Here is a 14,276-nt window from a genome sequence, read left to right as displayed (position 1 = left end):
ACAGAGCCCAGTCTATACCAAAAAATACACTAAAAAAGTCCACACTTTCTCTCCCCTCGCTCCACCCCCAATGAAACAGCAGGTTTTTTGTGCTTCTATCACTTCTACTGCTGTCCTTAAAATTGCTTTACCATCCACTACATATGTGCCATTTTCATTGAGCTGAGAAAACCTGAATAATTGCCTTCACTCTGCCTGTGAAGGGGAAGAAGAAAACCCCTTTCTTGCAGCTGTACACAACTAAACTTTAAAATGCCTTCTAACAGTGTTGCAACTACAGCACCACCATTCATTGATTTCTGTTTGAGTGGGGTTGCTGTTTCATTGTGGGAAGTGCTAGATGTAATTAATTTGATTTACCTTGCACAGGCCACTTTTGAGCACTAGAACAGTAGGAAGTGTTTAAGTTACTGATCAGGCACTTTGTTTGTGCTCAGTGAAAGAAAAAAGGAGAGATTCCTTCCCACCATCAATTTTCCTGACAGCCCATCTTCTTTCTGTGTTATCTCTTTCAGCCTTTTATGAGGAAGCCTTCAGTGAAAGATGTGTTTCAGTTAAAGGTTTGCTGTCACTGCAAGACTATCTAAAAGAAAGGCATCACCTGGGACCAGTATAGAACTGAAAAATATTACTGGAGGCTTTTGAGTTAGGTTTTTGTGTGTGTGTGTGTGTGTGTATGTAAGAAATAAGGTTTTTTCTCTCTTCTTTATTCTGATACATATGGAAGGCAACAGGGTTGGAAATATTTAAATTTTTTAATAGATTACTTTTTAAAAAAAGTGTAGATATTTCTGAACTTGGTAGTCTGTTCACTCCTTCTTCCACAATACAAACTACTCAAGTACTCAGATTTGTGCCCCAATTAATTTGTAGTGGAGTAGAGATATAGAAGCTTTGTTAAAGGCTTCTGTTTCTGATTTCAGTAAACTACCAGCCAAAACTAAACAATAATTATTTGAAATTATGACTAAAAATCTTTTTGACTCATTGGATTTCAGTGAGAAATTTTCACTGATAATTCCATTGCATTATTTCTTTGGACACCAAGGCTTCCAAAAAAGTCCAAGTAGGCAGCACCTGTACTACTAATATGAAGTACCTTACATTCTAAACCTTCAATTTTTCAGTCCTTTTTGTGTACCAGGAAGGAACAAAAAGTACAGCTCTAAATTAATATATTAAAAAAAAGAGAGAGAGAGAAAAAGATATTTCTTCTTTGCTTTGTGGATCACTTTTGTAGGATACTGTATTTAAGATCACAATGAATTACACACAGGTGTTCCCCTATATTCGAAAGGGGACCACAGAACTCCTCAACAGACCCTTAGTTCTTTAAGATACGCTACAAGATTCTCCATCTAATATGATGTTCTGCAATCTCCCTTTCCTTCACTCACAACAGACAGCTTCAATTATAAAACCTGCTGAGGTAAGGTCTCTGCTTCATGAGACTAATGAACATTTGAAATTACGTACTCAGCTAATGGATATTGAATACAGAATAGCTATTTATTGTGTGATTTCATCACCTCTTATTCCTTGGAAGTTGTTTTCAAAATGCAGTAGTTTGTAATGGAAATATATTGATTTGATAAAAATTTTAACTCTCTAAAACCCAACATGAAGTATTCACTTAAACGAAGGCTTTGTTTTATAGTGTTATATTTGCAGAAACTACTTTGAAATGTGGGTTTGCAATGCAGATTACATTCATATAAAAATCATTTGGAAAAAAAATAAAACTGGGGTTTTTTTTGGTAACTTATTGCCAAAATAACACTCTGCAGTAGGAGGATGGTACCTCAAAACAAATGGGTATAAACAGCACTGAGGGGAAATGCCCTGTTTAATGTTCTAATGGCAAAAATGCAGCTGTGATTCAGTGTAAAGATAGTGCAAGAGGAAGTACTGGACATATAAGCCTACATGGACTGGAAGAATCATTTTAAGTAGTAATTTCAGGATTACATTTTAAAATGGCGATTTCTAAATTTCTCTTAAATCTGCAGAACAATAAATACTGTCTCATCCAGGATAACTGCTAGATGACAGTAAAGAAGATTCAGATTCAATTACTGAACTTCTGCTGTCACCTTAGGTCAAACCACTTGATCTCCCTTGCTAAGAACTTCAAGAGACACTAATAGAATTTGCAAATGAATTATTTTTGCTAATGTAACCATGTGAACTGAGTAGTTACTCCCATAAACACCTTTTAAAACCTCTACCCTCAACTCTTTCATCTCCTGTGATTTTCTGTCTCTGACCACTTTATGTCAACCCTCCTGGAAATAAAATGAGGAAGTGGGTACATCCAGGTCTTTTCCTGATGGAATTGTGAGAAAACTGCACAGGAGGAAGGCACAGTTTGTCAGCTACAAATGTGCTAAGCCATGAATGCCAGTACACCTTTGTAAACTGACCATTTTGTGCTAATATCTTTGACTCACAGTTTTGCCACCTCCAGCAATTATCAATTATAGAATATGAAAAAAACCCCTCTGAAACTGTGATATAAATTTTGAAAATATTTCTTTTTTTTTCAGTTCTAATTTCCAAGCTATTTTCTGTAGTGGCAAAGTCAGAAATTTTTCTTTAAAAAAACAAAATCAGATGAAAGTTTATTTCAATTTAAGAGCTATTTTTTCCCCAAAAAATTATAGTAGGTAACACTAGCTACTGTAATGAAATTATCAAAACCAAAGGGACTTTTTGAGAACAAAGTTATTTCAGCCTCATACCACCTTTTATATACCCAGACCTGATATTCCTTTAGCAATCAGTAACCAGTAAATAAGCAGTTAGGAGAAAGCAGTGACCATTTGAAAAATACCCAAACCCTCCCATTTGGTCTAAAAGGGACCTTGCAGGCCATTATGTGATGGTGTGTGCTCCTTTGTAGCTGGTCAAAAACTAAGTCACCCTCAGTACCTGATGGCATCTCTACTGCTACTACAAATGGAAACAATAGGTCTAGTGAACTTAACTTGCAATTCAAACTAATGATTACATAAATTTTAAATTTCAGCTGTTAATAACTGCCTAAAAAGGATCTAAATTTCCTGGGTAATTCTCTCTGAAATAGATAGAAAACCATTGGGTTGGGTTTTTTTCTAAGGTATCTTGGGAACTGGCAGAACTCTCAAATCACCTGTGAGAAACTCTGATTTCAATGTTTGTTTTCAGCAGGTTTGTGGGTTTTTTTCCTTTTTAAACTTTTAATAAACAACTGTTGCCAAGTACAAACACTTGGTACAGGCTGTGTAAAACTTCTTTCTATTTACAGAACTCTGCTATGGCAAGGTCCCTGGTGAGAGCACAAACAGAACCTGGCAAGTCTTTGCAGTAGAAATGGTCCTCAAAAATGCTCCATGGGAAACTCCTGAGCCTTCTCCATCCTTCTGCCTCCATCTTTGCACCTGGAGGTGTGATACACTTCCTCAGTGATCAGCTAAAAGGGTGCTCAGGCATTACTGCATTATACAGCTGTGTGGAATTTCCCCAAAACAGCTCTTCTTGTGATACTAAAAACACAAGTGGATTTCGAATGGGAAAATCCCACTTAAAAAAATAAAAAGAAAAAAGAAAAACCCCCAGAACCTTTAGCACTGTCTCTGCTGGGATCAGGAATGGTTAGGGGAGGAAGGCTGGGAGCATTCAGACACGTGAAAAGTAAACTGGGTAAACATGTCTAAAGTAGAGCCTTTTCTCAGCAGAACCTAGTTTAAAGTTCTTAGACCCTCAGCAATGAGTATATAACCCTTCTGAGTAAAGAATGGGTTACCAAAAAAAGTAATTTACGCAGGTGAAATAGAAAACAGGAGGCCACAGAAAGATGAAACAGGGAGGTGGCCACCATTTAAATAAGATCCCACCAAGGGGGTGGAGCAAGAATGAAAGACTCTCAAAACATTCACTGCAGCAGCACAAGACAACACTGAAACATCTTCTACAGGTGGAAGACAAGCACTGATAGGGCTGCCAAAGGCACCTGTATTCCTCAAATTTAAGAGAAGTTTTAAAATGGATCTCTCCATGAATGAATTAAAAATCCAAAATACTTCATCATCTGCAGTTCTGGGTATTCCTTTTCCACGCATAGACAAAAATTCTTTGAAAGCAATGGGTGTAACAACAACACATGATGAAAGAAATCACAGAAATAGGGTGGGGAAAGGCTACCAAAATCTCAAGAGGAACAGGAGACTGGGTGTCCTAATTAAGATCTAACTGTGATGATTAATCAAGCTAGAACTATTTTACTCCTGCCTGGGCAAATAAGATTAACCTGGAGGCTTCCTTTCTTACCTTCTAGCACTCATGGGATCACGAGAAAACACATGGAATCAGGAACACACCTGAAAGAGGTCCCAGAAACAGACTGGCTCTGGAGCAAAAGATCCCAGTTTTCTCAAGCAAAGATAAAATGTTCTTGAGTCCTCTCCAAACAAAACTCATGGTGATCTTTCACTGATGTCTCCACTGTAAAGGAAGGAACTTCCCACACAGGTATACCACCCTCACATCAACCTACCCGCACCTCAGATGAGGCACAAACTGGCTAAAACTTGTTTATATGGAACAGTTCAGTGATGAAATCAGTCATTGCTTCAATATGATTCCTCCTAGTGTAAGAAGGGATCTCCCACAGGCTTTATTGGCTGCTTGTGTACTTAAAATAGTGACAGGGGAGAAAAAAATGGATGCTGACTAAATACTTTGGGCAATAAACTCGCTGGAACAAACCTCTTTTTGAGGTGTTTGTCATTGTACTTCTGACAGGCTTGTATAACCATAAAAAGGATGGCTCACACATGCTCATCAAGCCAATTTATTACTACAGTGAATCTCACATTGTGTCTGGAAGAGACAAATGATGTATCTCCTTGGTTTGAACATGTTTGTACATAAATTTAATTTTGCATGACTGTATAACCTGAGAAACTCAGAATACAGGTGATGCCCTAGAACCAGGATGCAATTTTTTATTGATGTTGTAGGGCAGGAAGGGAGATTTATACATCTATATTATGAATAGGCATATCCCCAACTGCTAAGTCAGAGCCTTAAATACATGTTAATTTCAATATTTTCTGAAGTCTCTTTTTAATAGGATTTCTCAGTTGTTATTCTTCCTGGCTGTTTGAAATTCAAGTAAATCTAACAAACTGAGCAAATCTCTGAAGTCTTCCTGCCCTTTCTCTGGGAAAAGGGTTTTTCATTTTGTGTATCACTCACAAATCACTGCAGAGCTCACACAAAGTCAAAACATAAGCTTATCACTGTGAAGGTGAAGCAGATTTGTTTTTGATTAAAAGTTAGATATAGACCCACCTTCAATGCCCTGGGTTAATAACAACAAAGTCAGACACTCAAAAGTTGAGAGATTATTGAGCACCTTCAACTTCTGTTTGGATCCAAAATAATTTAAAGGTATAAAGCAAATTGCTGTATTGGATCACACAGGGAAAACTAGTAAAGTGCATCATACCAGGAAATATTCCCTGATTTGAATTATTTAATTTCTGCACAAGGTGCTACATGCTCAGAAACCCTAATATCTTGGCTATCAAACACAGGTAGGAAAAAAGTAAACAATTTAAGTAGTAATTTCTATGAATGTATTTAATTGCTGCCATTGGGAGTTCCCTGTGTACACCTGTATGAGCAGTGAGTCATCATTGCAGGCCCCAGCTTCAGCATTACATGCTCTCCAAGATTAATATTACCAGAGAAGAAAAATTAATTTTTATGAAGAGTTTTATTAAATTTAAAGTGATCTTCTTGATATTTCAGATGCATCTATAAAACTATTCTATATTTTCCAAAATATTAAAGTTGAGGAAATGTAAGATAAAAGTAATAAAAAAAACAAACCAGAACAAAACATCACAATTTTTTAGGATCCATATATCTCCAAACCAGCACTTCAGTTATTCTAGTATATTGAACAAATATGTGTTTTGATCTATGGCAAAGAGCCTAAAAATTATGGTCATATGGTATTCCTGATCCACAGTGATAATAACAGAATGTTTTCCACCAAAATCTGAGGAATAACACAGTCACAATATACTGACAGAATAAAGGCAAAAGAAATACAAAATAGCATATGAGGTACTAGAAAAACAAAAAAGTCTTCCAAATTGTTCTCATTTGCATGTTTACATGGACATCTATGAAATCTCAATAAATGAATTATTTCACAGAAACATACATGTACTGTATCTTAGTTACCAATATGAGAATTTATAAGCAGGCTGTCTTACACACATAAGGAATGGGGTTTTCACTCACCAATAAAGGCAAAATCCATAATTGAACTGCACTGCAGTATCCATCTTCTTAAATGGAGTCTCTAAAACCTGCATTTTTAAATAAAAAAATGGAACTGTTGGTTATTAAAAAAACTGCTGTACCCTCACTGTAATAAAGCCATTTTTTTAGGAATGCATTATTCATAATGAATGACAGGGTTAGGCAAGTAAGTGGCATTACACACACACACAAAACCCCAAAAGCTGTTTCAATTTGCTTAGAATCAGACCTTATTATGCAGAAAATTACTGAACTTAGAAAGGAAAAAGTTTATGAAAACATAAACTAACAACTTGAAAGTAATTGTTGACCTGCAAGAAAAGGTTTTCTTAAATCTTAAGTTTTCTTTATTTTCTTAAGGTTCAACCCCTGTATGGGCCATTCACTTAAGAGCTGGACCCAATGATCCTTGTGGGTCCCTTCCAACTCAGGATATTCTGTGAAATATATAAAATAAAGAAAAACTCTATCTCTTTAAATGAACAGCTCAGTAGGGTTGAGCCATTAACAAGTTGTCCTTTTTCTCTGAATGCCATATTCTTAATCTTAAACAACAAACAAAAACCACCCCCCCAGTATCCAACAGAAGAGATGGAAACCAAGGACAAGACTTAATTCATTGTGTTCCCAGAATTTTTTCTGTAGGATCAAGAGACCACATGGAGGGATCAGGACAAGAGCCATTGTCACCTTTTTCAAGCTAATTTACGCTCCACACTTAGATCTTTTCCCATTCATCCTTACTTCTGTCACATTAAACTTTTAGGTCGCAATTATGAGAAACTGCTCCATGAGACAGAGCTGGTAAGAAATAATGTATTGTAGCTTGGAGGGATGGGTATAAGTGTGATGATAGTGGGCATTCCCTCACAACTACAATATAAAACTTTCATACCTAAGAAGGATATGACAGTACAAATACCCAGATGTAGATAAATATTAAAGAGAATAAATTTCGGCTGAATGTGTTTTTAGCTCTATTGGGGCATTTAAAGGCATCATATATATTTAATGGTTAGTGAGCAGGAGCCATAGAGTGTGGAGTCCTTAAAAGCAGGCAGTTTGATTTGGGCATTAATTTATCATGGGAACTTTGCCATCTTTTGAAATGGTTCAGTGTGCCTTCCCATCTATTTTATGGACAGGTTTAATTCTAGCAGCCTAAGAAGGATGAATGTCGTCATGACCACACTTCCCTGGAGATACGCCTGCAAAGGGAAAATTAGGAGATTATAAATACACTGGCCAAAACATTTTTACTTGCATCACTTAGCACCTACCCCAAAATAACTGGGTTTACAGAAATGTTAATAGAACTATACTCAGCAAAGTATATTTTGGCTCTAGAAACACTGAAAAGGATGCACAGTTTTTATCCTAGATGGTTTAATATTTTTTTACCCCTTAAAAAAAAATTCAGATGGATCTCATTAAAAATAAACAGGGAAAAGTTTTAAAGTACATCTCATTATTTTTTATTCTTTGTTTACTATGTGCTTCGTTTCAGTGCAAATACTTCCACTTGTTCAAGATCCAGGAATATTATTTAAAAGGAGCATTTCAAATTATTTGGCTCTTCTTTCTTATTCTTTAACCAAAACATATGATATTTGTTTAAGATCATTCAGTGTTTTTCACTGTAATTAGTTTCCCTTTTCATTTTTCACTCTAATTCTTCAAAACCTTTGAAACCAAAGAAGAGTCTAAAAGCATCAATCTTTCACATTTAATCACTAACATTCCTGAACTGTTAATATTCAGAAAAATTAAAATGGATAAGAAAAGTAAAGAAAGGGAACCCTCAAGATACTCAGTTTATTGTCTTCCCAAGAAAAACAAAGTAGAGAAGAAAATAGGAGAAAATGAAAGATGAGTTGCTCTGAGGGAAGAAATCAAAACTCTTGAAAAATACAATTTCAGTCTCATTGATTCTAATCTAAAATTTATCTCAAAATTGCTTTTCCATTTATGGCTTATCCTATTACCTCTCCTATTCTGATTTTTCTACTAGAAACAAAAGCAATTTCCAAGGTTCTGGTAAGATAATAAACACACAGAGGTGCTGACTCGAACAGCAGTGATATTTTTATGGAGGGGAGGCCAGGGACATTCTAGCAGATGGGGGTTCCAAGATTGCTGCAATAATTTTGCCACACCACCTTCTCTGAAAATAGTGCATATGTATGGCCTCCATAAAAGTGCTAAGAGGGTAATAAGAAGGTGTTTAAATTAGTTCTTCACCCACGACGGAATCAATATGCAGAGGACATTTTCAGCAGGACAGATCTGCTTTGGGCCACCCAGAGAGCTCAAAACATATTTACAGTTCGTCATCATCTGTCCATTGCATTCACTAAGGCAGGAATTAAGAAGGCTTCCAAAAGGCATTTTCATTCTTTGGAATATGTTTAAGGCTCTGGTGAGAGCAAGACCAAGAACTGATATCAAGCATCATTAGCACTGTCTAAAAAGCCGGAGTGGAAACACAAGTTCAGAATGTTAAGAGGCTTAATCATTAATTTCTTGACTACAAATAATATTTGACCCTAAAAATATTCCTAGGAGATGAAATTAGAGTAGATTATTTTTTAACAAATTGCTTGTGGACGATGCCGTTCAAGTCATTTATACACATGAGTTCTCCTCAAGTGAATAATCAAATTTACAAATATGCAAGCATATCTTCATAAATATGCAAGAGCAAGTCCATGTACAGAATCAAAGTCTCACTTTGATAGTTATTAAATCATCACTCAAAAAGGAATACTGGAAGAATACTGAAGTGGCAAACGTCAATCATGCTAAAGCCATCAAGCCCCAGCATAAAACCTGTGTTTATTGCTGTAATAGTGTTATGGTCACGTTTTCCCACTGAATCATTGGCTAATTCCATTTACAGATGGATTGTTCTCATTAAGCTAGAAGCCATTAAGTATTTTCAGTATTTTTTTTTTACTAGTAACCAGCTCCATAATCTACTTGCTAAACACTATTCAAACTTTGATGATAAAATTATTCACTTGCTCATGGGATTTTATAAGATAGTTTTCACAAGCCCTAATGTAGTTTCACAGCTACCAGGAGGCAAGGGGACAGCAGAGCCAGTTTGAAAATGGGGAGCTGACATCTGCAGAAGTTGTGATCAAAAATGCCTTTTAATTTGTGGATCCAATTTGAAGGCCTCCCATTGGATTTTTGAGAGCAACTCTTATCATATAAAACACTACACTGGAGCATTTCCGTTGCCTCTGTTGCCATTAGGAACATTCAGTACTTTGCAAATAGGTCACTAAACCACAAAGACCATAATTAGAGAGTTCTAATAACACAAAGTTGTAATTTCTTTGTTAATAGCACTTTGTGAGCTATCAAAAACATCCTATAGAATGGATTTTCATTTTTTTTTTTTTTTGGTTGGCTTCATTTTGTGAGCTTTGACAGGCATGTACATTAAGCTAGAACTTGCCAAACTTGATAGTCCAAAGTCATCCACTTCAAGTCAGTCATCCCTGGCATCCCTGTGATGCCAAGGCACTTGTACCAGGAACGTGGACAGGAAGCTTCTCATCCTCAGTTCCCACCATCTGGGACTGATTGAGGGAAACTCCTGCTCAGGTTCTGCAGCTACAGCCTCGAACACGCCCAGTACAGATGAAAAGACTTAAAAGATTTAAGCTGCCCATCTAACACACCTTTACTGCACGTGTGCAAACTGCAATTTTTGAAACCTTGTAAGTTGGTTAAAATCGGGCTATTTTCAGCAAATGTCACATTCCTGATTCCCTGTCCAATTTCAAACTCTGCTCCAAATTATTAACATCCCAAATTTCTCTGCAACTTGTTACCAATGATATTTTAAAATGTACAAAAGGTACAAAAGGTTGGGTTTGATCAACCTTGTTCTCAAAAATAAAATAATTTTTGAAGAAAACACCTTGGGAAAGGGGGGAAAAGTATCTGTCCAAAAAATTACTCTCTGACGAGGCTATGAGCATAACACGATCCTGACCACAAGCATCACCACCAGTTCCATCCATAATATACAAATTAATTATGTTGGGAAAGACTTAAACAGGGCCTTGAGTAAGCAACCCAAGTAAGCCAAGACAGGGTTGTAAGGATTGTGGCATCATTCTTGTAGAATTACTGTGGGTTGCTCATCTGTTTCCACTTTCTTTTGATGAAGCTAATTTTATAGGGTTTGGATCCAATTTCCTCTCTTCCAGGCCATCTAATTAAGTACAAAAGAATTCCAGTTTTATGACAGGGCTTAAAGTGGTTCATTAGTTTTTATACGTTGATAGTAAATCTGCCAACACGTCAAGGTTCTGAAGGTGAACAGAAACACTGAGGCCGGTTCCAAATTTACTCTCCTTTACATCAGAGGAAGCTTTAAAGAACTTTACCAACCAAATGCAATAAGAGATAAGCATCACAACAAAATATTAGTTGATGTACAGGTACCATTATTGAAGTTATAACTCTATTTTTTTAGTTCAGGATTTAATGCAATCTCTAGCCAAGGGATGGAGCTGAGCCCTAAATGTCACAGAAGATACAGCACAATGACCAAAAGAGATGAGGAGGTGGCAGAGCACCTACTGCTGTCATTTCTTCTTTTCCCAACATATTCACACCCACCATTGGTGGATAAAAGCATTGCCTTAATCCTAATTTTATGTTCTTTAGCTTAAAGTACCTGTAGCATGCCTCAACTTAAAAAAAAAGAAAGCGAAGTATGAAGGGAAGCGGGCAAAATTTGATATTAACCATCTTCCCATTTGAGACATCCTAAAAAGAAAACCATATTCCAAACACAAAATGACTCACATTTAAATCTAAAACACTTTCTTTCTCAGTGACAAATACTAATTCCTCATTCTGATGGATACACAGAAGTTGAAAATTTTTTTGTGTTTATCATCACCACATTCACATAATATTTTATTTTAGAAGTAAACACTATGAATGTGTAATTTCATATATCAAAAAATAAAGTCAAGAGGCATTTTTATTTTGAAAATAATATTAATTAAAATAGCTAACTACAGCTCAACAAAATAGTAAAATTAATGGGAAATTGTGAAAGGGAATTCTATTTAAACATAATTTTACATTTTCTAATTGAGACCCTCTAATATAAATTTCTTCCCTCCCACCTCTTGAAAAATTAGGACACAGGGTTATTTTAGGAAACTGGAATACATGACTGCTAGGTCTGCTTGCAGCACCAGTGCTCTTGCAAATCAATATAAATACAGGATACAGCATCCTACACAGCCAATAATCCACAAAGCGTGTTTTCAGACACTATAAATATTAACTTTGAAATTTATCTTTCAGTTATCTAACAATAACAGGTCTGAATTGTTTTGTACTGCCACAAAATTGCACTTTTTGAAGCCCTTCATTTCCCCACATAGTTACTGATGACTGTGATGCCATTTGTGGATCACCACCTGTCACTGTCATATGGTGATGTGATGCTAATAATAAACATTATGCCTTCTGTACTGTTTGTTGAACTCGGTTATGTTACATGACTTCCTGTTCTGGAACATTAAATGTAGCACTTTGAAGAAAAAGTTATTAATGTTCCAGTTGGAAGATTGCTATTATTTTAATTGCAATCTGATGTGCCTTCTCCTCAGCAGAGATGTTTAATACTACTCAGGAGAAATGTAGACTCTTCACAAAAAAAAAAAAGTAGTTCATGCAACAATGGTAAAAAATCAATTTATTTTACTAAATGAGGATAGAAGCAGGAGAAATAGAATATTCTGTTTGCTCTTGCACACTCTTTAGTTCAATATTTCTATGTAGAAATGTCTCTGCTTTCTACTAAGTAGCATTAAAAACCACAAAACCATAAGTGAACCACGAAGCAAAGGTATCCAGCTGGTTCATAGTCAGTAATTTACAATGGATACCACCAACACTGTCCCTGACAAAGTCACAGATATGGAATTCTGCTACACTACCAGACATAACTGATAGATATTATTGGTTCAGGTATGGCTATTCAGTCTTGAAAATAAGTATTGAAATATGCTGATCTTTCACAACATTATTACCTCGTGCAATTTAAATATTAAATATAACTATTCATGGATAAGGGAAAGAGAAGCAATTCATCACTCTCCCGATCCACACAGACCTGTAAAAGACAATCTCTTTGGGGAAACAGAATTATCTAGGATAGATGAGACTTAAATACAGAATTGATCACAAATAGGGTAAACGATCCAATATGTCTAAGAATCTACCCTTACTTTAAAAAAAAATAATTTAGGTGTGCAACCAACAGACCTATAGGTTTAACAGAGATCCCCAAAAGATGAAATAGCATAAAATGTCAACGCTTTTCTGTTGTCAATTCACAAGCAGATAAAATTAGAACTCGGTTCTTTAAATTGTGGAAGTATTCTAAATCACGTTCCAGGGGGTATTGCACACTTCCAACAGTTTCCAGTTCCTCTTTATTAATAAGTCAATTTAAAAAATAAATGTAGACATTAAGTTGCTGTATTTAAGGGGAATTAGATGCCTAAACTTTCTAAATTGCTTTTGTAACAGTTTAAGGATGATTGCTTCTTTTCTGGTCATTATGATTCTGAAAAGCAATATTCACTCTTTCTTTTGCAGATGCATTTCATTCACTTAAAACTTAACTGAAGTCTTCTCTATCAGTTCCCATCCTTAATATGGTGTTAAAAGCATTCAGCAGCTTCACTGGCTTAGATCTGCTTGAAGTTCTCAGTGTCTCAGCTTACTCTGTGATTCTTTTAGGAGGAAGAGACCCAAACTCAATACAGCTCAGAGCTCTGAATCTAAAAATCAAGTTAGCTTTCAAATATGTGCTCACATTTACTGCAATGCTAATTCAGCATACACAGGTAAGAATAAAAAGACGCGAGAAAAAAAATACCCTCTTCTGGCAGCTCTGGCAATCTTGTAACCCAATTTCAAATTTTTACCTTTGGCGTGTAAAATTCCACTGAAGCAACGAAGGCTTCAAAGTTCAGACCTAAACTACGGGGAGACAGAAGCAGCAGGGGACTCATTCAGGTGTGGTAATTTTTAAGAAAAGGTAACACCATAATTCTATGTCTGGCTTACTCAGTGGTTCAAGCAATAAAATATCACACAGTAACTTGTGTAGTGAAGGAATTTTCTACCTTCCATCGATGAGTGCTGCCACACCCAACCACTGTGCTGAACTACACATGTCTCAGAAAGCTCCAATCTCTTTCTGAAAACTCATGAAAAATAGGCATAAACTTACGACTTCCTTTATTTTGTGGAACATTATCATCACGTTACATCCACTCAAAAGTCTTTGTTTCACGTCTGACCCTCTTTCAAGCCAATTTACAGCTCTGCAATTTTGACGCCTGTGTACAGTGAACAAATATATTAAGCAATTTTAAAGAGAACTGGCGTACTTATGGCAGTCCCAAACACAAAATAACAATGTGAAATGGGAATAAATCCTTAGCATGATGAGAAAGAGTGGCTGGGAAAGCTTGTTCCTGGAATCATGGACAAAAAAGTAGCTGTTCCAGGTCACTGATCCATGATTCAACCAAGACTGCATCCAGAAGCTAAAAGAAAATGCTAAACCTGTTGCTTCAGAGGTTCTGAAAAGTCCTGCCAGCCTTGATTTACTAGAGTAAGGAACACAGAGGGCAAAATTCTAAATGGATCTAAATGGACCCTATTTCATGCCCAGGGGCAAGCATGCAAAGGTCTCCATAAGAGGCATTCCCACAATCAAAAAGGACAGAAATACGGAAACATCCAATTACATCCAAAGATTCTTTGGGAAATACAAGACATCACTAGAACTGCTTTATTTTCAAAGCATATTCTACGTTTTATATTTATACAGACATTTCTATATCCATAGGACTCTTCAGATCACTTGAAATTCAAATCAAATTTTTATTCACGTATGT

The 14,276-nt window shown here is 36.1% G+C and overlaps 1 long non-coding RNA gene across 1 annotated transcript in view; it reads right to left on the bottom strand.

The window, feature by feature from the left end:
• Positions 1-14,276, bottom strand: part of LOC113974865 — a 32,389-nt gene that overhangs the window by 5,027 nt on the left and 13,086 nt on the right. Inside the window, exons 2-3 of the long non-coding RNA XR_003536665.1 lie at positions 6,630-6,755; positions 6,298-6,365 (exon numbers count right to left, since the gene is read on the bottom strand). This is a non-coding gene — a long non-coding RNA (uncharacterized LOC113974865). The remainder of the gene's footprint in view (positions 1-6,297; positions 6,366-6,629; positions 6,756-14,276) is intronic.

The sequence above is a fragment of the Neopelma chrysocephalum genome, unplaced genomic scaffold (genome assembly GCF_003984885.1).
Source record: "Neopelma chrysocephalum unplaced genomic scaffold, ASM398488v2 Primary Assembly neopelma1_24, whole genome shotgun sequence".
NCBI lineage: Eukaryota > Metazoa > Chordata > Aves > Passeriformes > Pipridae > Neopelma > Neopelma chrysocephalum.
Note: the sequence above shows the minus strand (reverse complement) of the source record. Positions and strands in the feature narration are given on the sequence as shown.